The sequence below is a fragment of the Silene latifolia genome, chromosome 7 (genome assembly GCF_048544455.1).
Source record: "Silene latifolia isolate original U9 population chromosome 7, ASM4854445v1, whole genome shotgun sequence".
Classification (NCBI taxonomy): Eukaryota; Viridiplantae; Streptophyta; class Magnoliopsida; order Caryophyllales; family Caryophyllaceae; genus Silene; species Silene latifolia.
Window position 1 is genome coordinate 71,002,037 of NC_133532.1, and position 26,672 is coordinate 71,028,708.

The 26,672-nt window shown below is 37.7% G+C and overlaps 1 non-coding gene across 1 annotated transcript; it reads right to left on the reverse strand.

Annotated features, from left to right (window-relative positions):
- Positions 1 to 16,806: 16,806 nt before the first annotated feature.
- LOC141593226 (small nucleolar RNA R71) lies at positions 16,807 to 16,913 on the reverse strand. Its single transcript, XR_012521328.1, has one exon. It is a non-coding gene; the product is annotated as a small nucleolar RNA R71 (small nucleolar RNA).
- Positions 16,914 to 26,672: the final 9,759 nt, after the last annotated feature.

The following is a 26,672-nucleotide window of genomic DNA, read 5'->3' on the forward strand; positions in this document are numbered from 1 at the left end:
ATCGTTTCGAGACCTTTACCGAGACGAAACCGACCGATCTAAAGCGATCCGGTTGAAAGCATTTTTACGCCGCCGAGCGTGGCTTTCTAGACCGGTGCATGTCCACAGATTGGCTTGGCGTACAGGTGGTCCGTGACTACGGATCGGTAGGTGGCCCAAATCCACAGACCGGCCTGTGGCCCATGTCCACACATGGAATCATTAGGAAATCATGGTGAGATAAAACAAACAAGTTTCATAGATGCAAGCAATTATTATTGTTGGAATCAAGTTAGTGTGTATCATACAATTTCTAGGGGAAACTTAGGTCTCGGAGCCGAGTCAGTCAAGACTTTACAACACCTACTAGTCGACTTGGTTTTCCCTATTTATGGTGAGATAACATAAATGAGTCCTAGGAAGATTTGGGTCCCGGAGCCGAGTCGGCCAAGACTTTACAACACCTACAATCGACTTAATTCTTCCTAAATCAACTATATGCATGGTCTAACAAGCCTTGAGGTTGTTTATGTCATAAAAGTCTTGTTGAAAATATAAGAAAATTAAGTTAGGTTGTCAATCAAGCAATTCGTCAAACATGACATGTGCATAAGTTGAGAAAACAATAACAAGCATTCATATGAACTTACAAAGCATAAATCTTCCCCATGATTAACCCTTCTAATCCCCCACTAATCCCTAGTTAGGAAACTACTCACTCATTATCATGGGAAACATGTTAACAATGGTGTCAATCATCGTACATGATAGAAGAGTAAAACAATAAGCAATAAAGTAAAGAGTAAAGGAATTATACCAATATTAAGATGACCAAATGGAAAGGAAAGAATAATAGAAGAGAACTTGATTGATTGATGAAGAGTTGTCAATTCTCCAATAATAACCCAATAATCTTCTATTACCCAATAAGAAATCTTGAACAATAATTAAGGAAATATTAAAGTGCAATTTATGGAATGATTAAGATTAATTTATTCTAATCTACTCTTAATCTAATATAAGAAAGCTTAATCTCTTGATTGTTACAAATGGAGTATATATCGTAGTACAAGGATTAGGTTAACTAAGGGTTTAAATGACGGTTACACCCTTTAATTAAATTTAGCGCTTTGCAAGTCCTTAAGGAGCCCCACGACTCCCCATTGCGAAGACAATCTTCCTGCCGAAAGATTCGCTCGATCTGGGCTGAAATCAAGTGTCCTGGGCTTCAAATCGAGCGGGTTGAGCTTGACTCGAGCGGGTTGAGGCTCAACGCGAGCGGGTTGTTCTTGACTCGGGCGGGTTGAGCAGCAGATTCCCTTTTCTTACTTTTATGCCTATGATGCTTCTATATACTCCTTATTCCTATCATCTTTGGTCATCATTCTTGCCTCCTCTTCATACTAGTCCATCCAAGACCAACAACAAGCTTTCGAGTATGCGCGAGAGATGGGAATTCCGCCTCATTATCTCCTTTCCTACAAGACATATAAAATGCACTAGGAAAGCAAATAGGAAGTAGATGATGAATAAAATAGTTATGAAATGCTATATTAGTATGCAAAAATAGGTTGATTAGGGGACTAAATGTGCGAACTCATGAGCCACATCAAAAGTCTCAAGGAGAAAGATTATCTACAAGGGACTTATATGCACTTGTCAAGCTTCCCAATTAGGCATCTTCACAAAAAATTTCTACCATGCAACTACATGCCATGATTGTAAGATTCATTAATCTCTTATTATACACTTCTAATAACTATGTTGATTTAGTTTAGTCATAAACTAATTAGATCTTATGCATGCATAACATTAAAGTACAAACTAAGAAGAAATCTGATCAACTTACAATGAGGGCCGAATGGTTTATACTAATTGGTCTCCTACCAAATTAGTCTTCTTAAGAAAAACCAAGTGCTCCAACAAAACCTTTACATTCAATAGTAGAATCTACTCCTCAAGGATTGTACCAAGGTAATCACTCTTAATAAATATACTAATTTAGATACTAGAAATTAGTATATATACCCTTAAAAATAATAACTAATATTATTGTTTACTACCTTTAGTAATGGTGGAATAATATTAGAGATTTTGAACAAATTATTCATAAAACCATTTTTATGTGAGAGAGTATGATGGAATATAAGAGAGATAAGCATAAGTTTTCTACACTAGAAAAATAAGAACCAAATGTTCTCATATAGAGAAGAGGGAGCCGGTTTTTGGCTCTTATTGGGAGCCAAAATTGTTCTTCTCAATTTGCTTTTTGTCTTCACAAGAAAGGCTAGGTGTAGGTCTAGTTTAGGGTAGTCATCATTTTGTTTCTTAATTAAAAACAATAAACCATAAAACCATAAACAACCTACTTAAAACCGGCACCCATATGTAAAATGGACTCCATTTTATCTTTTGTAATTTGTCATTTGTAATTTGTGTGACATATGACAAGTAATATGTCATTAGGCATAATAATGCATATTTAACAAATTAAATATCATTATATATTTAAATAAATTACATTTAATAAATTAACAAGTAATTCACAATTACATGTAAATAAAATGGGTCACATTAAGTCTAGTTAATATAATCTACAACATCTTGTAATTATAATTAACTAATTACTCGTATCTCAAATGTTTCACAAACATTAATCAATTTTATTAATATTACAAATTAATTACTAAATTGAATCTTATTTAATCAAATTATAATAAGATATAAATTTCTCTCTTATAAATAAAATTTGTTCAATTTAAGGAATTAATTAACTTGTATCAACATAGAATTAATTAATTAAACAATTAAGAGTGTTATCCTAGAGGTATGACCTTAAGAGATCAACTGATCACCACCGTCATACGACAGTAATGTCAAACTCTATTCAGCCAATCATTACCGATTAATGTGGATCAGTTGACAATAAAATATTACTTTCCCTCATGCATTCTTATTATAAAATTTAACCTTGTGATCGCATTATTGTCGAGGACACATACTCCAACAATGATGCAACTAAGATATATACAACTCAAATGCGTATGCTTCTATCACTATTATGCCATATAAACTAAATGCAACTCCTAACATCACATTGGTATAAACCGCATCAACAAAAAGTAGCCACGATGTCATTAACATATAAGAAAGGGAGACGGAGATTTTGAAAGATCATACCATGTGGTCTTCTTTATATCCCTTATTGTTCGAATATGACGTAGTCGTCCCCATGTGATAAGAGTGACAAACAAACATGTATATACAAGTCTATGCTAAAAAGAAAATGTTTTTGGAATTTTTCAAAATTTTCAATTTTTATCATTTTAATAATATAGGTTAGATATTAGAATTTCTCATCCTTACACTAGTGTGGACATTGCCCTCAATGGACAAAGCGATAGGGAATGTATGCAAATGCAAATTCATGAAGCTATATGAAATGTATGAATTCTATACTAAATGCATACTACATGATATGTATTATACATGATGCAAACTAAGCTATACTACATGATGCATGCTTTCTATTAGGTTGGAGAGCTAATTTTAATTAACTCGGATTGCTTATGAATGAATTTCCCCAAACCAAACTAAACACTATTGCTAGTGCAAAAATTGGGAAGATTATTCATAAGTTATGCAATGCAATGCATGATAAGTAACTTGTCATTTCTTATTCCTCATGGTGGGAGAAAAAAAAATAGTCACCTCAATGTTGCCGAGGTTGATAGGTTCATATACCTATTATTAGACTCTTCTAATAGTGAACAAATTAACATTTTAATTATTAATTCTTTAGATCTAGTGCATGCATAACTAAATAAGAGATTAAATAATAATAACAATGTCCCTTACATTGTTATATGGCTCGAAAAATTGGGCACAAATAAGGTCACCTTCCTTATTTGTTCTTGAGCTAAAATGTATTGGATGATCCTCCAAAATCCCAATGTAGAGATCCTACTTTGATTGCACCCAAGACAAATCCCTTAAACTAATATATTAATTAACTAGATTAATACACTAGTATCCTTAAAATGATTCTAATAATATTCTTATTACTACACTAGTAACCTAATATTGTATTTAGAATTTATGATGAACAATTTATAAGGTTTCTAAACCATTTTAGAGAGAGTTGTGAGAGAAGGAGAGAAATTCATGTAGAATGAATAATGAATAATGATAGAGTAAATAACAGAACAAATTCTCTTAACAACGAGGAGGAAAACCGGTGGGGGTCAAGGGGTAGATGCCAAAATATGGTATCTCCTTTTCCTTTTACTCTTCTTAATATTTTAGGTGTGTAAGGCTAGAAGGTGTAGGTGTAATTATTTAAATTTTCTCACATAAAATAATATCACCCACTAACACCTTCCACCTCCATTATTTCGGTCCATATATATAAAATGGACTACCATTTTATTTTGTCAATTTGTCATTTGTCACACAATATGTCACATGTTGTATGTTACATGTTATTAATTAATTTAATGCATATTTATCAAATAAATATCATTTTATACATTAATTAAATTACATATAACAAATTGACTAGTGATACTTGATCACATAAATAAAATGGGTCATTTAATTATAATTCACAACATATTATAATTATAATTAACCATTCATTCTTATCTCAATTGTTTCACAAACAATAATCAATTTTAGTAATAAAGTATTTCAATTACTAAAACAAATCTTATTTAATCAAATTACAATAAGATATAAATAATCTCTCTCACAATGAAATTGTTCAATTTTAAGGAATTTATTAACTTGTATCGTCATAGAATTATTCAATTTGTCTATTAAGAGAATTGTCCTTTAGGTGTGACCTTAAGGGATCAACTGATCACCACCGTCAGACGACAGTAATGTCAAACTCTAGTTAGCCAATCATTACTGATTAATGTTGATCAGTTGACTATATAAATGAATCATCCCTTATGTATTCTTAATATGAGATTTAAACATGTGATAGCACTATTATTGAGGACACATACTCCTACAATCTCCCACTTGTCCGAGACAAGTGTGCGTCACCAATTCTCTTGTCCTATTATAATCTCCCACTCAATGCAAGGTGTCTCACGGGTCGTACTTGCATTTGATCATATGTTGAGTTGTTTCCTCGATTTGGAGAGTACCTGTATGGCCGGAATCATCTACCGTAGATACCTTTCGAGTGTGGCCACGAATTTTCAGTTTACTACTTCTCGAGTGGGCTTGAGATTTCAAATAACCCTGACAAGGGGGTGGACAATTCCTATCGCACTATTTCCTTCATTTAGCCATAGTTCATCATAACCCAAAATGCACTCATTTGACCTCATTAACGACAGTCATAGAGCATAAATCAAAGCCGATAAGAAAATTGTGCCAACTTGGGCAAATAGTCTCTAGTCAAAAGAATTGACTCATAAGAATACTATAATAGATCTTCCCACGACCAGGCTTTATGAATTACTAGAACTCTATAGGCGGTCAGTACCCGACAGAACCCGACAGAGTGTCCCATACAGTCTGTCTATGTGATCGACTAGTCATCGCACATGACTCTATGACACTTGAACTTGCCATCAATTGCATCACACTCCAGTCACTTCGAGACGTCACCTCCTTTAAGTAACTAGGGACGAATACTATGTCAATCCTGTTCACTTTAGTGGGGTTCAATATTGTCTCAACAACCCATTTGGATACAATAAAGTAATTAATAATTGAGGTTGTACAAAGAAACTAAAACGACAAATGCGATTATCACATATAAACCAAAAAATAAGTTTTTCATTTTATATCTCATAATCTAATACAAACTTGGCATGCATTTCAGACCCATGGAAATAACATGTTGGTCATGCTTAGCCTACGATAAAGGTTTGGTTAAAGGATCACCTATGTTGTCATCCGTCCCAACCTTACAAATCGCTATTTCCTTTCTTTCAGTGAAATCTCTAATTACATGAAATTTTCTAAGTACGTGTCTAGACTTGTTGATAGACTTGGGCTCTTTAGCTTGAAACATTGCCCCACTATTATCACAGAATATCGTGATAGGATCTTTGGCAGTAGGGACTACCCTTAGCCCCTCCAAAAATTGGCTAATCCACACGGCTTCCTTGGCAGCTTCTGATGCTGCAACGTACTCAGCCTCCATAGTAGAATCCGCAATCACAGCTTGCTTGAAGCTTCTCCAGCTTACGGCACCACCATTGAGCATGTATACAAATCCATCTTGTGATTTCATGTCATCTCTATCTGTTTGAAAACTCGAGTCTGTGTAACCCTTAACACATAGCTCGGAGTCACCTCCAAACACTAAGATAGAATCCTTAGTCCTTCGCAAGTACTTGAGGATGTTCTTAACTGCTATCCAGTGACTCTCATCTGGATTATCTTGATATCTACTAGTCATGCTTAAAGCATATCAGATATCTGGATGAGTGCATATCATGGCATATATGATTGATCCAACAGCGGAAGCATAGGGAATCAACTTCATGCGTTCAACATCTTCGGGTTCGGAGGGTGATTGAGACTTGCTCAAAATTATCCCACTACCCATAGGAATTAAGCCTCTCTTAGACTGATCCATGTTGAAGCGTCGCAGAACCTTGTCAACATAAGATTCTTTACTTAATGCCAATATCCATTTGGGTCTCTCTCTATAGATCCGGATACCTAATATGCATTGTGCTTCTCCCAAATCCTTCATTTGGAAATGATTTCCCAACCACTCCTTAATGGGGGATAACATTAGAATGTCATTTCCAAGAAGTAGTATGTCATCCACATACAATATTAGGAACACAACATTGCTCCCACTGAACTTCATGTATAAGCATGGTTCCTCAACACTTCGAGTTAAACCATTTTCTTTTATAACATGATTAGTCGATGGTTCCAACTTCTTGATGCTTGCTTATAACCATAAATGGATCTTTTAAGCTTGCATACTTTGTTAGGATTTTTAGGATCTACAAAACCTTCAGGTTGCATCATATACACCTCCTCTTCTAGATGCCCATTTTGAAAGGCGGTCTTGACATCCATTTGCCATATTTCATAGTAATGAAATGCGGCGATCGCTAACAGTATCCGAATGGATCTAAGCATGGCTACGGGGGCAAAAGTTTTGTCATAGTGAAGACTATGAACTTGGGTAAAACCTTTTGCCACTAGCCTAGCCTTGTAGACATCATCATGTCCTTCTTTGCCATTCTTTACTTTAAAGACCCATTTGCATTGAAGAGGTCTTGCTCCTTCAGGCAAAACCACCAAGTTCCAAACTTGATTTTCATGCATAGAACTCATTTCGGATTCCATGGCTTCAAGCCATGAAGCTGAATTGGGACTAGAGATTACAGCTTCGTAGGTGGCGGGTCGTCACTTTCTAAAAGTAACACATCAAGACTCCCATCCTCTTGGATAAGTCCAACGTATCTATCAGGATGACGAGTTACTCGACCCGACCTCCTCGGTTTAGGAATAATAACTGAATTAGACGATGAAGGAACGTCTTCATGTGCCTCTACTTCGGTTTGTGGCTCTTGAACTTCATTAAGTTCAAAATTTCTTCCACTCCGTCTCTTAGAAATAAACTCACTTTCTAAGAAGACAGCTTCACTAGACATAAACACTTTGTTTTCATGAGGTTTGTAGAAGTAATAGCCTCGGGAGGTGATGGGGTAACCTACAAAGATGCATTTTTTGGATCGTGGGGCTAGCTTGTTGTCGGTCTTTACCTTAATGTAAGCATTACATCCCCAAATCTTCATATAGGATATATTAGGAACCATTCCTTTCCACATCTCATATGGAGTCTTTTCGGTTGCTTTTGTTGGACTATTGTTCAATGATTTGATTGCGGTTTGGATTGCAAATCCCCAAAAAGACTCAGGTAACTCGGTTTGACTCATCATAGATCGAACCATATCTAGTAGGGTTCGATTTCTCCTCTCGGCAACACCATTAAGTTGTGGTGTACCGGGTGGAGTGAGTTGTGACGCTGCCACAACTTTTCAAGTGTAAATCAAATTCATTACTAAGATACTCTCCACCACGATCGGATCGTAGTGCTTTTATCTTCTTGTTCAATTGGTTTTCTACTTCATTTTGAAATTCTTTAAATTACTCAAACGCTTCACACTTGTATTTCATTAAGTAGATATACCAATATCTACTTAAATCATCGGTGAAGGTAATGAAGTAGTCATAATTACCCTAGCGGTGATAGTCATTGGTCCACATACATCGGTATGTATAAGGCCCAATAGTTCACTAGCTCAAGTCCCTTTACCACTAAAAGAATTACGAGTCATTTTGCCTAGGAGGCAAGATTCGCATATAGCATAGGATTGAAAATCAAATGATTTAATAACATTAGTTGAAACTAATCTTTTAATGCGATTCTCGTTAATATGACCTAATCGACAATGCCAAATGTACGATTCATTTGGATCACTTGATTTGAGTCTCTTGGATTTTATATTATATATGTCATTACTTGGATTTGAAGTCTCTAGAACATAAATGCTATTTATAGAAGAGCCTTGGCATATGACCAAGTCATCTCTAGAAATTATACGACAATTGTTTTTAATGGCAAAATTAAAGCCTTTTATGTCTAACCTAACAATTGAAATAATGTTCTTAGAAAGAGAAGGTACATAAAAACAATTATGCAAATATAACTCAAATCCATTTGCTAGAACAAGTACATAAGTTCCCTTGGATGTGGCCGCTACTCTAGCTCCATTCCCAAGTCGGAGATCAACATCGCCCTTTCTCAGCTTTTCCACGTTTCTTAGCCCCTGCAAATGATTACAAAAGTGAGAACCGCAACCGATATCTAATACCCACGTTGTTGTGGAAGTAAATTTTCAGAAGGAATTTTACCGAGTGGAATAACAAGACAATCCCTAATATTTCCCAAATATATGGGGCAATTCCTCATCCAATGTCCCATACCATGACAATAATGGCATTCATCATCAAGTTTGGCTCCTTTGGTAGTCCCACTAGCCATCTTTTTTCCATTGTTGAATTTTCTACCTTTCTTTCTATTCCTTTTGAACCATTTTCCTTTAGTTGCAAGAGCTTGCTTGCTAGGACTCCGACTAGTTTCGGCATCTCTTTCTTCCAAAGACAAGGATCCCATAGATTTAGTGAGATGGTCTTCCCGAGACACATTCACAAAAGATCTAGTCATAGTAAGAGGTATGGAGGAAGTAATAAAATTAAGGTTTCCTTCGGAACCGATCCCAAAATGAAGCTCTCTAGTTGTATCGAGATTGTTGTTGGAGCAAATATCGTCAAATAAGTTATGACAAGACTCAATGGTAACAGGTGTTGTTGCATTTGTAGGATCCATTGCGATATATAAACTACAAACATAGAGGTAAAGGAAATATTAACATTTGTCATTTTAATCATACTTGTAAACACTTTAAACAAGTTTTAAGCATTTATATAGTGACGTCTACCCAACTATTATAAATTATCCCGAGATTAAAATTCATATCAATTCGGGCACGGTGAGCCGATTTATCCCTTATCAATATAAATCGATGGATTAACTCTTTAATCGATTCTACTTCTAGAACTCTCGGTCGATAAAATTACTTTAATATTTATCTTTAGCCCGGAACACATGCGACTACGGTCACGAAGACTTCCGTTGAGCTCAATTCAAATTTCGATGTAATAACATTTTATTACCCACTTACCCAACGTAACAAGATTAGCACCCAGGTGAGCCGAGCCTACTTCCTTATGAAATTGGGACTCATGATTTCTACTATTTGGTAAGGCTAATTCTCAATTATTATTAAGTTAGAGGTCTTGTCAATTTATTATCTATGACATTTTAAGTGAACTAAAGCGGTGAACTACGATAATTATAATTGACACGGTCGATGACTCGATATGATATGCATGTGTTGTTGTGGCGATTTGGCAATGCATGCAACATATTAAAATAAATGCAAAGCAATAATAAACTTCTAGTATGGCCTTCTTAAAATAGAAAATCAAATAATATATTACATATTCGGAAACCGACTTCTTTGGTCCCTTGAATCTTCAAGTGGCACGCCTCCCAAGAACGCCATCTTTGTCAGAACGCCTTTCCGAATGGCACCCTCTTGAAGAAACTCTATGATTACAAATAATAATAAAAATACAAAGATATTTCTATTATACATTTGTAATGTGAAAAACTAGTAAAAATAAAAGTGATACGACATCACAATAAATTAAAACCGAATCAATATTCAAAATTATATAAATAAAAAGACATTCAACAATTGAAATATGCAGTATTACAATATGTGTCTATCATGCCAAATTATGTGCCAAATCACCCTATTTAACTTATATCGTTTATATAACCCGGTTTTATGGAAATGCATGATAATAACTTTTAAAAATCACAAATCAATACTTAACTCAAATTTAAGCTCAAGTTAATTATCCTAATACTCTTAGGACTCAAAAATTAGTTATCACTCAATTTTTGATAATAATTCAACTTGATTTAATTTCATGCTCATTTTTTACCTTAAAATCATAACACTTATGAAATAAATCCAAATTAAATTACAATAATTTAAAAATTTGAATTTTAAATTTTTTAACATTCTGGAATAATTCCATGACACTCATAATGTCAAAAACCATAGTTAAAAATTTCGAATTTATTTCGAGAAAATATTGTTGCGATTTATCGGTTTTATCAAATAAAACATCTAAAGTATACAAAAATTAATCCAATTAATTTCACAACTTTAGATCTGATAAGTGGGATATAAATTCAACCTAAAATAATTTTCTCATGTCATGCAATTCGTTCTTGCTATTTATGCTATAATAGTCACTATTTATGCCATTTTTACACTAAAAATTCATAAATCATGATAAATGAATCAAGTTCATTTCCAATTTTACACACAATGATTAAAACATGCATGTGACAATATATTAAAATTTCATGGCCCAATTCAAATTTTAACTATATTTAACCATTTTACCTCCTTTTAATTCATTTTTATCTCACAAAAATCGTAAATCATGCAATATTAATCACATTAATACAAAATTTTACATAAAATAATTAAAATATGCAAGTGAGGTCATATAAAAATGTAAAGGTCAGAAACTTAGTTTAATCATATTTAGCATTTTAATTTCCATTTTAGTCATAAAAATGTAATCAAATCACTGAAAATCATTAAAATGAGCAATAAAATACCATAAATCATAAAAATGACCTAAAACCATTTTAGGATCAGAATATATAACATGCATCATGATTTTGTGATTTACTCTAATAAATCACAAATTTTTAGTTTTAATTAAGTTACTAATAACACGAAAAAAACTATAAATCGATTATGCATGCAACATCTTATGCTCTGATACCAATTAATAGAATCATATACCTATTATTAGACTCTTTTAATAGTGAAAAAATTAAAATTAAAATTATTAGTTCTTTAGATCTAGTGCATGCATAACTAAATAAGAGATTAAATAATAAGAACAATGTCCCTTACATTGTTATATGGCTTGAAAAATTGGGCCTAAACAAGGTCACCTTCCTTAGTTGTTTTTGAGCTAAAATGTATTGGATGATCCTCCAAAATCCCAATGTAGAGATTCTCCTTTGATTGCACCCAAGACAAATCCCTTAAACTAATATATTAATTAACTAGATTAATACACTAATATCCTTAAAATGATTCTAATAATATTCTTATTACTACACTAGTAATCTAATATTGTATTTAGAATTTATGATGAATAATTTATAAGGTTTCTAAACCATTTTTGAGAGAGTTGTGAGAGAAGGAGAGAAATGCTTGTAGAATGAATAATGAATACTGATAGAGTAAATAAGAGAACAAATTCTCTTAACAAAGAGGAGGAAAACCGGTGGGGGTCAAGGGGCAGATGCCAAAATATGGTATCTCTTTTTCCTTTTACTCTTCTCAATATTTTGGGTGTGCAAGGCTAGAAGGTGTAGGTGTAATTATTTAAATTTTCTCACATAAAATAATATCACCCACTAACACCTTCCACCTCCATTTTTTCGGTCCATATATATATAATGGACTACCATTTTATTTTGTCAATTTGTCATTTATCACACAATATGTCACATGTAGTATGTTACATGTTATTAATTAATTTAATGCATATTTATCAATAAAATATCATTTTATATATAACAAATTGACTAGTGATACTTGATCACATAAATAAAATGGGTCATTTAATTATAATTAACAACATATTGTAATTATAATTAACCATTCATTCTTATTTCAATTGTTTCACAAACAATAATAAATATTAGTAATAAAGTATTTCAATTACTAAATCAAATCTTATTTAATTAAATTTTAATAAGATATAAATAATCTCTCTCACAATTGAATTGTTCAATTTTAAGGGATTTATTAACTTGTATCGTCATACAATTAATCAATTTGTCTATTAAGGGAATTGTCCTTTAGGTGTGACCTTAAGGGATCAACTGATCACCACTGTCAGACGACAGTAATGTCAAACTCTAGTTAGTCAATCATTGCTGATTAATGTTGATCAGTTGACTATATAAATGAATCATCCCTCACGTATTCTTAAGTTGAGAATTAAACATGTGATCGCACTATTGTTGAGGACACATACTCCAATAGAGGTGTGAGTCCTTTCATGTTCCCAGGACTCAAAAACTCATAGCCATAAAGAGTCTGAAAATGACTCTCTAAATGCTCTATACTACATGATATACAAGGTATGTAATCATGAGATAAGAAAAACAAAGGAAAATGAGGGGTAGGAGACTCACAATGGTATAAGATGAGATGCTATGAAAGCCATCAACTCCTTAATTGTGTCGTCCTCCTTTTGTTAGTTCAACAATCAACTATCATTCATCATCCTCCTCCAAGGATCTGGAGGCATCACCATCAGCATCTTCACTTGAACTTTGGTCACTTTCTTCATTACTTGCCTCGCTACTCTCCCCATGTTTATCATCAACATGCTCCTCACTCCTAGCAACCTGGATTTCCCTTTCTTCATCTTAGGAGGCTTGAGGAAAGAATACCTTTCTATCCACCCAATCCGATAAAGGACTCTTGGGATCAAGAAGTCCTTGCCTAGCAAACTGAAATAGTTGTGAATATTGGGCATAGTAGGCATTCACCCGATCCTTGTAAGCCTCTTTATGGTCATGCTTCATGAACATAGTCAAGTAATCGTTGCCTTCCACAACATATGGATCATCGGTTGTGAATTCTTTAAAGGCAAAGGGGTAAGGCGGTATAACTAAGCAGGAGGGGTCTTTATTTGGATTTTGTTGTTTGTTGATGATTGTCTTGGCAAGTCGGGAGACGGGAATAAGATATTTGTTTCGGTGAGTGGAAATGCGGCAAATTTTTCGTGGCAAGACTATAGAGTCGGCTCCCATGATTATCCGTTCGTATCCCGGGGTTGAGTTAGCATGTGTCACCAAATGGAATTCGTGAATTGGTGAACTCATATCAAGGACATGACCACCCTTAACCGGCTTGTAAGCTTTGTTCTCATTGAAGTTTGGGTTAAAGTGTTTAGCCAACTTTGTTATAAAGCCACCATTGACAATAAAGGCCGTCTTTTCCTTTTGTTCTTGGATGTCCATCCACCTCTCCAACAACAATTGGATAATGTTTTAATCATTCTTAGACTTCCCATGGACATTCATGTGAAACTCTAAGTAAGCAAGGTCAGTTCGGTCATATGATTTGCTTCTTTTCTTTCTTTTAATGTATTGGCTATGGACCGATGCCAATACCAAATACCCGGATGGTGGATATACAAGGCATTTCACTTCCTAAAAGTGGTAAATTCTTGTCCGGCAATCGCCTTCCATAGGGGTTCGGCATTGAAATTTAGAGGCTTCTTGAAGAAATCCCAATGGTCACGAAACCCAAGTACCTTACCTAAATGACCCTTAATCATGCGCCTACTTTGGTTCTCAAGCCGAAACTCAACATACCTTCGAGTTTCTACCTTATACACCTTTAAAGAGCTAATGAACTCCAAAGTAAGGTTTGGGTAAGTCAATTCTTCCATCTCGAACTAGGTAGATAACCCCATAGTTTCGAAGAATGCTCTAGTTTGATCAAGCACTCCCAACTTTCTTAAAGTCTCTTGCCAAACAAATTCGGTGGCAATGACTTTCTTTTTGCTAAGGGATTCAAATGCATTTATATGATCATTAGTAAGGAAAGTTACCTTCAGATAGTCTTTGATTTGCTCGACCTTCGGTGTTTGATGTGACCATTATTTGAGAATATTTAGTCCCCGAATTAGCCTTGATCCCATGCGTTTTAGTGCATATTTGGGTCATTTATTGTCTTTAGTCCTTTGTTTTGCATATTCTTTGAGGTTTTGATCTCGTGGTAGGAAAGGAGTGCAAACCTTGCATTTTTATGGCAAAATGGAGCTAAATTGATTGAATTCAATGACCAAGCATCAAAGAGAAGACAAGACTAGAAGGCCTTTGTACATATTGTAGTAGATGGGCAATGATGAGAAAAGATCCTTGCATCCCTGAGGAAATCCTCAAGGATTGTATGAAGAGAAAGGAAGAAAAGAAGAAAGGAAGAAGCTGATCGACAATCCGAGCGGATTGCCCACAATCCGCCCGTCCTAGACAAACAATCCGAGCGTCTTCCTCAGAAGGCCGCTCGTCCACAAACACCACAATCCGCCCGTCCACCCCAGAAATCCGCTCGTCCAAAACACCCACAATCCGCTCGTCCCGTGCTCTGGACGCTCGGATTGTGTGACTGCTATTTCGTCTTCTACATGTTCTATGAAGGATGCGCATACCTCGGGAAAGACTAGCAAAAAGGAGACTCGCATATTTTTCTGAGTGGAGCGATTCCTCAAGGACTTAATCGTCATTTAAGCCCTTAGTAAACCCTAATTTGTGTACCTAATCCCCACTATAAATACCCCATTAGTCTAATTAGATAATCATGTTCTTCTTAGCAATCTCTAGTGTAGTTTATATCAATCTAATCTCTCTTTAATCTTGTAATCAACTTTTAATCAAGTCTTAATACAAATCTCATTTCCTTAATCTCTCTTTTGTTCATCTTTCATTTTGGGTAATTGAAGATTATTTGGGTTATTATTGGGAGATTGACAACCTTCCAATCAATCATCAAGTACTTCTATTATTCTTTGCTTTATTATTGGAATCATTAGTAGGTATAATTCTCTTAATCCCTTTTTAATTATTGTTAATCATCTTCATTTATTCATCATGTTTTACTTTGTTGGTATGATTGACAACCTAGCTAGCATGTTCAACATGATAATGAGTGAGTGGTTTCCTTAGCTAGGGTTAATGGGTAATTAGGGGAAACCAACATGGGGGATGATTCATGCTTAAATTAATTTGTTTTCATAGTTTATTTGCTTGCTTGTTGTGATCTCAACTTATGCACATGTTATGTTTGATGAAATGCGAGCCTATGAATCCTTGCATTTTTTACCCATCACCTATCTTTTCAATGAGACTTGTAAGACATAAACCAACTCGAGTCTCATTAGACCATGCATATAGTTGAGTTGGGAAGATTAAGTCGACTTGTAGGTGTTGTACAATCTAATCGATTCGGCTCCGGACCCAAACTTTCCTAGGATTGTAAGATATAAACCAACTCGATCCATCACAACAATAATTGATTGCTTATAATTTGAGAATATGATTGTATGATCAATTCCCATGAATCCCATATGACCTCATGACACCCTAGTGCTTTTTAACAATGGTTTACACCATTTTTTAATCATCTTGCTTGTTTACTTTCATTGCTATTTAGTTTAGTGATCTTCTATTGAAACCCCAAATTGTGACACCCCTAGACACCGCTAGTTGCAATTGAAAATCACATCTCAATTCCCGTCCCTTGGGATCCGACCTTTACTTGCCTCTTTACTAATAGTAGAGTTGTTTGTGTAGTTATAAATATTGTTTGGGTCTAGGTGCTCCTAACGACAAGTACCGAAAACTAAACCTCTCAAGAGAGTCCGGCCAAAAATGGCGCCGTTGCCGGGGACGGTGTTAACTTGATTTAGATTTTCTTAGATTGTTATTAGTTGTGTCTTTCTTTGCCATGAGGAAGTAAAACTTCTCAAGGTTTGTTCTAATTATTTTCAAGTTGTTTGATATTTTGCATGTCTAGAAGATCACAAGGTAACTTGTTACCCTTTGATCACGAAATTGAAAGGACTTTGACAACCAATAGAAGACTTGCTAGAGGAACTTTGAGAGGTATTGGTGAGGTTGTAGATATTCAACCAAACGCTATTGAGTTCGTCAACCCTTTTGCAAGAGAAGGTGAGGAGAACCCAACACAAAATCCAACACAAAATCAACCCACATTGCCTAAATTTTCATCACATTCCATACCCACCAAAGAGAACCTACCCAATGGTACTCCCACACCACAACACTTAACCGGAAATTTCATTGCGAAATCCGCATTTATCCAATTAGTCGAAAGAAGCCAATTTGGGGGGATGACTAGTGAAGACCCTCACTCTCACATGGAGACTTTTTGTGACTATTGTGATGCGATTTCTCAAACCGGTGTAACTCAAGACCAAATTTGATGGGTCTTATTTCCTTTTTCTCTAATTGGCACCGCAAAACAATGGTTGAAAGGCCTTGATAAGGCTACACTCGGAATTGACTCTTGGAAGAAATTTGCCCTAGCTTTCTATAAAACGTTCTACCCACCGGAAAAGACTAACATGCTAAGAGCTCAAATTACGGGCTTTAAGCAAAGAGATGAAGAATCCTTGTATGAAGCTTGGGAGCGATTCAAGGGAATTTGTCGCTCATGTCCTCATCATGGACTTAGCGAGTGGTTCTTGGTACAACAATTTTGGAATGGTCTTTATGAAGACTCAAGAAACATTCTCAACATGGGATCAAATGGTATATTCACCGAAGTTGACGATAATCAAACTTGGAACAAGATTGAGGAAATGGCGGTTCATAATTCATAATATAGTAGACCTCGCAAGGCTACTAGAGGAGGAAAGCATGAAGTGGACTTTATTACTCGATTGGGTGCTCAACTTAGTGCTCACATTGATACCATCAATTTGATGTCCGAAAAAGCTATGGCTAGACTTGAAGAAGCCTCAAAATCACCAAAGCAACATGTTAATGCCATGACGACATCTTCATCAATCCCAAGTGGGATATGTGAGAATTGTGGAACTTTGGGACATGACCAAAGTGAATGTAGGGGAACAAATGAACAAGTCAATGCTTTTCAAGCATATAAGAGTGGTACCCCTTATTCAAATTATTACAATGAAAACACTAAATTCCACCCAAATCTCTCATACAAAAGCGAAAATGCTCAAAACCTTCAACCAACATACACCCCACCTCCCATGAGAAACCAAAATCAAAGACCCTTTTACAACCAAAACCAAGGTTACAAAATCAGACTCCATATAATCAACAAAATGACCAAGGTTTTGATGTTCAAAAACCGGTCCTCCAAATGCAAAAGAATCAACAAGAGTTTTTCACTCAAATGTAAAAGGATAGTCAAGCAAAGGAAATCACCATCAACAACATCCTATCCCACACCAAAATGTTAGAAACCCAATTGACTCAACTAGCATCTTCAAGCTCACAAAGACAAAAGGGGCAATTACCACCTCAAAATAATCCTCCGAGACATGAAACGGTTAGTGCCATCCACTTGAGGAGTGGTACGAGGTATGAAGCACCAAAGAAGCAAGTTGAGGATGAAGTTGTGGAAGCTAGTGACAAAGACGAAGTGGTGCAAAACTCCAAGGATGGAGAACCATCAAAAGAAGAAGTTTCAAAGACAAGTGAAGACAAGGCCAAGGAGAAGGAACCCATTGTGATTAGACTTCCTTTTCCAAGTCATCAAGCCAAGCCCAAATTTGATCACCAACTTAGAAAATTTATGGAAATTGTGAAGAATTTGGAAGTCTCGATTCCTTTCACGGAAATAATCAATCACATGCCGGCCTATGCAAAGTACATGAAAGACATGCTTACGAAAAAGAAGTCGATCCGGAAGCTCGAAACTATCGCCTTCACTAAGGTGAGTAGTGCAATCCTTCAAGGGAGTTCACCTCCGAAACTTAAAGATCCGGGAAGCTTCTCAATACCGTGTACCATTGGCGACACATCGATCAACAAAGTCTTATGTGATCAAGGGGCTAGTGTGAGTGTTATGCCGTATTCGGTAAGTAAAAGGTTAGGGATGGGAGAGCTTAAATGTACCAATATCACACTCCAAATGACCGATAGATCGACGTCGACACCATTAGGGATATGGGACGATGTTCCCGTAAGAGTTGGGAAATTTTTCATCCCGGTGGACTTTGTCATTGTTGACATGGAAGAAAACTCCAATATTCCAATCATTCTAGGTAGACCTTTCTTACACACCGCGGGTGCGGTGATAGATGTGAAGCATGAAGAGCTCACTCTAGAGGTGGGAGATGAGAGCATAACTTTCAATCTTGACAAGACCATGAGAGCTCCCCGTTTGCATGAACCATGTTTTATGGTTGATCATTATAGCCGGAAGAATGAGAGGAAGAAGTCGGAATTCCAATGGAAAAAGAAAGTTGACGATGCTCCATCAAAAGAGAAAGTGAATTGTAACAAAGAGAGCTTGAAAAGATCACCCATGACAAGTGAAGAGAATGGCCCCATTGGCCAAAACAAGAAAGGAGAAGAGTTGTCTCTATCAACTCAAGAGATTTTTAATGATCAAGTAGACGAAGTTAGTGGTCTTTGGGACGATGAGTTTGAAGGGATTTTCAATCCCTACATTGGTAATGCTATCGATCAAGACCAACATAAAGGACAACAAGTGAAAAGATCTATTGAGGATCTTTATCATGATAATGAACAAGCTTTTGGCTACTTCTTCAAGGTGTTGAGTAACATCAACAACACCTTGAACATGCCCCCATGACATCTCACTAAGGATAAGAGTTTGGTGGAGTCCTCTCCAAACCACCATTTGTAAATATTTCTAACTCCCTAACTTGCATTTTAATTCTTACATTGCATTTTTGTCATTTTTGGCTTTTTGTGCGTTGATCAAGATATTCATCATTTTTTAGAGAAGTGAGGAAGGGACTAATGATTTTATTGATGTGTAGTGCTTTAACTTAGTGTGGGGATAGCAATTGCCTAGGCTATTCATGCCTTTATAGTGCCCCTACAATGAAGAACACGGAATTTGAAGAATGAAAATGACACGGGATATGCAAGTGCACGGATGGACCTGAATCCGGGTAGACTAGGAGGAATCCGAGCGTCTTCTGGGTAATCCACTCGTCTTATAGGAATCCGAGCATCTGTGGAAGAATCCGTCCGTCCAAATGAGCTGCAAAATCAAAAAAATTGGTCGGTTAGAGAATCCAAGCGTCCCAGCTGAGAAGACGCTCGTCTAAAACTGGCCTCTCGTTTTTGCAGAAAGACGCTCGTCTTTTTGCCAGTGCAGATTTGGCAAAGTTCCTGTAAGAGAATCTGTAACACCCCGCGCTTTCCTTATATTTTAAATAAATTTTTAAGTAATTTTTATTAAATAATTATTATTTAAAGCTTATTTTCATAAAATATCGTCATAGCCTTGTAACGGTAATAATAGTGTAGATTTTAATAATATTATTCTCCGTCTCGAGTTATAGTAGACTTGGGACGAAAATTCTAGTGGATACCGACTCGTTTTGAGTTATTGGGCTTAACTTGACTTATGGGCCTTTTCTCTCCTCTTTTCTCTACACAAAACCTCAACTAAACCCTCACAACTTCATCTCCCTCACTTGTAATTTCTGAAATTTCCCAACAACCACCCCACCATTGTTGAACCTTCCCTTACTAACCCTAAAACCACCATATCTCACTCAATTCTTCACCAATCTCGTTCCTTTTCGCGCCATTCTCTTCCTTTTCTCATTTCCCTTCTTTCTAAGTAAGAAAGTCGCCATCTTTTCCTCTATTTTGAAATTCTCATCTTTCAAGGATGTGGATTCTTGACTTAATATCTTTATTTTTGTGTTTAGGGGAGAACTTGGACAACCCGGAGGAGGATAGCTACATCATTGACGAGTCTTTAGAAGATTGAAGTGCAAAAAGGTAACGGTGATGGGTTACTCGACTTTTATGTTAAAATTGTGTGGTTTTATGTAGTTATAATCTCATATGAATGTTAAAAGTTGTATCTTTCATGATTGGTGCTAATTTGGTTGTTGAATGTCATGCTTGTTTGCAATTCTCACATGTTTGGATGAAAATCTCATGCTACATCTCTTGAATCCGAAATTACCCATTCACATGCTCAAATATGTTGTTTTTCCGAGTTAGAATCATGCTAGGATACGTAAACAATTGATGAGAAACGATTTTTGTTGGTTTCAAATGATTTGGAAGTGTTTTGCATGGAATTTGCGTGTTTGTAGTCCCAGTAGGGTGACGGCGGCGGTCTCTTGACCATTTGGGAGATCCCGTAAGTTTTGGACTCATTTTAGAAAGCTGTAGTCCCCTGGTGTAGGGTGGCCGTCTCTTCGACCGGGTGGGAGTACACCGAGGATTTTAGGTGATTTTGAGTTTGGGCGTATTCCCAGTAGGGTGATCGCGGCCGGTCACCGACCTACTGGGAGTGCACTGATGGTTTTATGTGTTTTTGAAATTTGGCTGTAGTCCCAGCCGGGTGACCGGCGGCCGGTCTACTGACCGGCTGGGAGTGCACTGTAAGTTTTATTAAATTTTGACTTTGGCATGTTGTCCCAGCCGGTGGCCCGGCGGGCGTACACCACCCGGCTGGGAGTCCCCTGTTTGTTCTATTTCACTTGCGACTTCTAATAATGATTGAGCTATGCATGCATCTTCTTTCCTATCGATAATTGGTTACTTTAAGACTCATTAATGTTATGATCATGCATAATGGTTATGGTTCTTGTTCGGACCCGAGTGTGACGTTTTACATTGTGAGACTACTCGACTTTCCCTATTTATTTGCCCTCGGACATTGGGTCACGGTTAGGTGCCATTGTTTCCGAGTTGGGCTATTTTTTCCTTCCGCCTTTTTCGGACCGGGGGTCACGGTTAGGTGACAAGGTTCCGCTTGAGGTTACTCGACTTTCGGGCACGGTTAGGTGTACCATATTTCGAGTCTTGGATACGATTTGGTATCGTTTGTCGAATCGGGTGTCGTCCATCCCGAGAGTCTGGCCAGGTTTAGACTAGGACCGTATTATGATCGTCGTCCTACCAAGAGGTTGGAGTCTAGAGGGTTGTCTTGTTTGAGTCTATACTTTGTAATTTGTCTTACATTTGAGTTGAGTCAATATTTGACCGTTTGACCTAATAATTCTTCTCTCATTTATGCGTAACTACTCTTATTGCATTTTGTATACTAATCATGATCCTCTCGTCACCGTAAGTATCTTACTCTCATGCTTGTTTATTTGATTAAATTCTTAATTACTTGTATTTTGACATATTGTGGTGGGAGAACCCGAGTTACTCCCCACCGACGTGGCTTTCATATTTATTATGAATGACGGGTTTGTGATGAAGCTTAAGTGGGGAAGACCGTGTGAGCTAGCGAGTTCTTACCTCGGACCTTATTTAGTTATCACATAATAGACTCACCGACTTTTCGAATCTATGTTAATTCGTGGGATATCTTTTCCCCAATAAATAGACTTGTTTTGTAAACTTAAACTTCACTGTCTAAACTTATTTATCGTGTTGGTGATGCCTCGCGTTGGACTTCTTTAGAAGCCTTAAAAGTTTTCAAAAATCTCGTGTTTCCGCCACGATTTACTAGTTACTTTTAGTTACCTCAACGAGGGGTGTCACAGTTGGTATCAGAGCATATATTGCTCCCGACGCACACACGTGTACCCCAACTTAAAATTATTACTTGACCTTGAATAATGAATGAGAGATGGGTAGAATTAAGGACCTAAGTTGGTAGCCTTTTTGTGTATGCTTTGTGATAGGTTCTAACTTGTTTACTCTTGTGCAAAGAAGATGGTACGAGCGACCAATGTGGAGAATGCTATCATGCAAGCCCTCACTCAAGTGCTTGCTAATCAACAAAATGTTCAACCCGCTTCCCCTCTACATGAAGCCAACCGTCAAGGAAGCTATGCTTGGATTGCAAGTCAACTAGCAAGGAACAAGGCTAGGACCTATGGTGGTGAAGTGGATCCCGTTGCTCTCTCGGAATGGTTTCGTGATATGGAGAAGAACTTCTCTCTCTTTGATGCCCGAGAGGAGGACAAGGTGAGATTAGCCTCTCACTTTCTTGTGAAGGAAGCCGATAGGTGGTGGACTTTGACCGGTCCTACCGCTACTCAAGACCCCAACTTTGATTGGAACCGCTTCAAGTCACTCGTGGAGACTCGCTTCTATCCTAAGGAGCTCAAGCAACAAAGGTTGAAGGAATTCATGGATTTCAAGCAAGGGAAGCTATCAATTCAAGCCTACACCGACAAGTTTAATGAACTTGCTCATTATGCCTCCAAGTTCGTGAAAGATGAAGAAGATCGTGTCTACTTCTACAAGAACAAGTTGAACCCTAAGGTGGAAAGCATGGTGAGAAGAAGCTCAACTACCTTCGTGGAAGTTTATGATGATGCTATTTGGGCCGAAAGTTCTTTGAAGGCCATTGAAGAAGATTCCAAAATCCACTCCTCTTCTCATTCTTATCGTTCTAACTTTCATGGCAAGAGACCATTTGTGCCTTCTACTTCCAACTATGCCAACAAGAGAAGGTTTGTGCCAAGGATGCAAGATCATGGAGGACAAGGACCGAGAGTTCAAGAATCTAGAGGACAAGTTCCCACACCAACCAATGAACTTGAGAAGGACCGTAAGTGCTACCATTGTAGGCAAGCTCTACACCCCGGAGTTGGATGCTATGGCAAGCCCTTGACTTGCTTTCATTGTAAGAAGCCCGGACATCGTGTTGCCGATTGCCCCGAGAAGAAGAATGCCCCTACTCCAAATGCTAGGCCAAGAGGAACTATCTTTGTCATGAGTCGAGCCGAAGCCGCCGCTCATCCCGATATCATTACGGGTATGTTCTCAATTTTTGATCAACCTTGCCTTATTCTATTCGATACCGGCGCATCTTTATCCTTTATATCTTCCAAGTTTTCGGAAAAATTAGCCCTTGAACCAATTCCTAGTGAGGAAACTTCTATATCTTTACCTTCCGGAGAAATGTTCTCTTGTTCCCTTTCTTTCTCCGACATTCCTATCTCTATTTCGGGAACCTTGTTCCCCGCTAACCTACTTCGTTTTCCCCTTGAGGAATTCGATGTAATTTTGGGTATGGATTGGTTGTCAAAGTATGATGCAAGATTCGAGTGTAGAGACCAAAAGATTCGCCTCAAGAGTCCGCTAGGCACTCGTGTGTCTTATAGAGGAGTCCGTTCCCAAGAAGGTGTGAAGTTGATTTCCGCTTTGAAGTTGATGAGTATGAGGAGGAAAGGTTACCAAATCTTTCTATGCGTGGTGACTTCTACCTCCCCTTCCTTACCAAATATCGAAGAAGTGCCCGTGGTTTGTGAGTTCGCCGATGTCTTTCCCGAAGAATTGCCCGGAATTCCTCCCGAGCGTGATGTTGAGTTCTCTATCGACCTTGTACCCGGAACCGGTCCGATTGCTAAAGCCCCGTACCGTATGGCGCCAACCGAGTTGAAGGAGTTGAGAAAGCAACTTGATGAGATGATTGAGAAAGGATTCATTAGACCTAGTGCCTCGCCTTGGGGTGCTCCCGTTCTCTTTGTGAAGAAGAAAGATGGATCTATGAGACTTTGCATTGACTACCGTGAGCTTAACCGTGTTACCATCAAGAACAAGTATCCTCTACCAAGAATTGAAGATTCGTTTGATCAACTCAAAGGTGCTTCTACTTTCTCCAAGATTGATTTGAGATCCGGTTATCACCAAATCCCCGTTCGTGAGTCCGATATCCCTAAGACCGCCTTTAGCACGAGATATGGACATTTCGAGTTTAAGGTGATGCCCTTTGGTTTAACCAATGCCCCTTCTATCTTCATGGACCAAATGAACCGGACCTTTAGCGAGTTCTTAGACAAGTGTGTTGTGGTCTTCATAGATGATATCCTCATCTTTTCCAAGTCCGAAGAAGAGCATGCCAATCACCTTCGTATCATTTTGGAAATCCTCCGTCGTGTCAAAGTGGTTTGCCAAATTCTCCAAGTGTGAATTTTGGTTGTCTAAGGTGTCTTTCCTAGGCCATGTGATATCTAAAGATGGTGTCATGGTAGATCCTTCGAAGATTGAAGCCGTGATCGAGTGGAAGAGTCCAACCGATGTTGGTGAGATCCGTAGTTTCTTGGGTTTGGCGGGTTACTACCGCCGCTTTGTGAAAGATTTTTCCAAGCTTGCTAGACCGATGACTCAACTTTTGAAGAAAGAGACCAAGTTTGTGTGGACCGAAGCTTGTGAAAGTGCATTCCAAGAGTTGAAGAAGAGGTTGACTACCGCCCCCGTGTTGACCTTGCCCGAGGATGGAGTTGATTTTGATGTGTTTTGTGATGCTTCTAAGATGGGTTTGGGTTGTGTTCTCATGCAAAATAGAAGAGTTGTTGCCTATGCTTCGCGACAATTGAGGGTTCATGAGGTGAACTATCCCACTCATGATTTGGAGTTAGCCGCCATCGTTCATGCCTTGAAGATGTGGAGACACTACCTCATTGGAGTCCATTGCCGTATCTACACCGATCATAAGAGTTTGATGTATATCTTCACCCAAAAGGATTTGAATATGAGACAACGACGATGGTTGGAATTGGTGAATGATTACGACATGGAGTTGTTGTATCATGAAGGAAAGGCAAATGTGGTTGCCGATGCCCTTAGTAGGAAGTCTACTCATCCCTTGAGTGCTATCCGTGTACTCCCCGATGACCTTTGTGCCGAGTTTCGTAAGTTAAGTTTGCAACTTGTAGAGGGTGGTTTTGATTATCTTGGTGCTATGGTTGCCGAGCCCGTGCTTCACCGTGAGATTCTAGATAGCCTTGTGGGCGATGCTACATTTAAAAGTTTTCAAGCCAAGCTTCTTGAAGGGAAAGCAAAGGATTGTGAGATTGATGCTAGAGGTTACCTCCGTTACCGAGGACGCATGTATGTGCCCGATGCCGTTGATTTGAGGAAGAGAGTTCTAGATGAAGCTCATCTATCCCCTTATTCGATTCACCCCGGAGGAGACAAGATGTATAAGGATTTGAAGCTTCAGTTTTGGTGGCCTAACATGAAGAATGACATTGTGTCATATGTGGGAAGATGTCTTACTTGCCAACAAGTAAAGATTGAGCATAAGAGACCCGGTGGTTTGCTACAACCGTTGGATGTTCCTTTATGGAAGTGGGAGTCCATTTCCATGGATTTTGTGATGGCTTTGCCTAAGACTGTTGGTGGAAAGGATGCCGTATGGGTTGTTGTGGATAGGTTGACCAAGTGTGCTAGGTTCATTCCTATCAAAGAGACTTGGAGTTTAGACCGTCTTGCTAGTGCTTATGTTGAAGAGATCGTTCGTTACCACGGTGTTCCTAAGGAGATCGTTTCGGATCGTGACCCGAGGTTTTGTTCAAGATTTTGGAAAGCTTTGCAAGATGCTATGGGTAGTAAGTTGTTGATGAGTACCGCTTTTCATGCCGCTACCGATGGACAATCCGAGAGGACGATTCAAACTTTAGAAGACTTGTTGCGTGCTTGTGCCCTTGATTTTCATTCTAGTTGGGAGAAGAGCTTACCTTTGGTGGAATTTTCTTACAATAATAGTTATCATGCTTCTATCAAGATGGCCCCTTATGAAGCCCTTTATGGAAGGAAATGTCGCATCCGATCCGTTGGGATCAAGCAAGTGATGTCCGTGATCTAGGACCCGACAAGTTAGCCGAGACGATTGATCAAGTGAAGCTCATCCGTGAAAGAATGAAAGCCGCCCAAGATCGCCAGAAATCCTATGCCGATGTTCGCCGTCGACCCTTGGAATTTGAAGTTGGAGATAAAGTGTTCTTGAAGGTGTCCCCGATGAAGGGAGTCAAGAGATTTGGAGTCAAAGGGAAGTTGAGTCCAAAGTACATTGGACCCTATGAAGTGGTAAAGAGGATTGGTGTCGTGGCTTATAAGTTGGATTTGCCCCGAGTTTGGGTAAAGTTCATGATGTCTTTCATGTTTCTCAACTTAGGAAATACATTAGCGACCCTAGTCATGTGTTGCAAAATGAGATTCCCGAGCTTGAGCCTAGTCTTTCTTTCGAGGAGAGACCGATTCGTATCTTGGACAAGAAGGAGAAGAAGCTAAGGAGCAAAGTGGTGCCCTTGGTGAAGGTTTTGTGGAAGTGTGGTGATGTTGAAGAAGAGACTTGGGAGCCGGAAGCTTCCATGCGTGTCAAGTACCCTAGTTTGTTTTCTTAAGGTAATACCTTTTCGTTTCAAGTTTCGAGGGCGAAACTTTTTAAAAGGTGGGATGATTGTAACACCCCGCGCTTTCCTTATATTTTAAATAAATTTTTAAGTAATTTTTATTAAATAATTATTATTTAAAGCTTATTTTCATA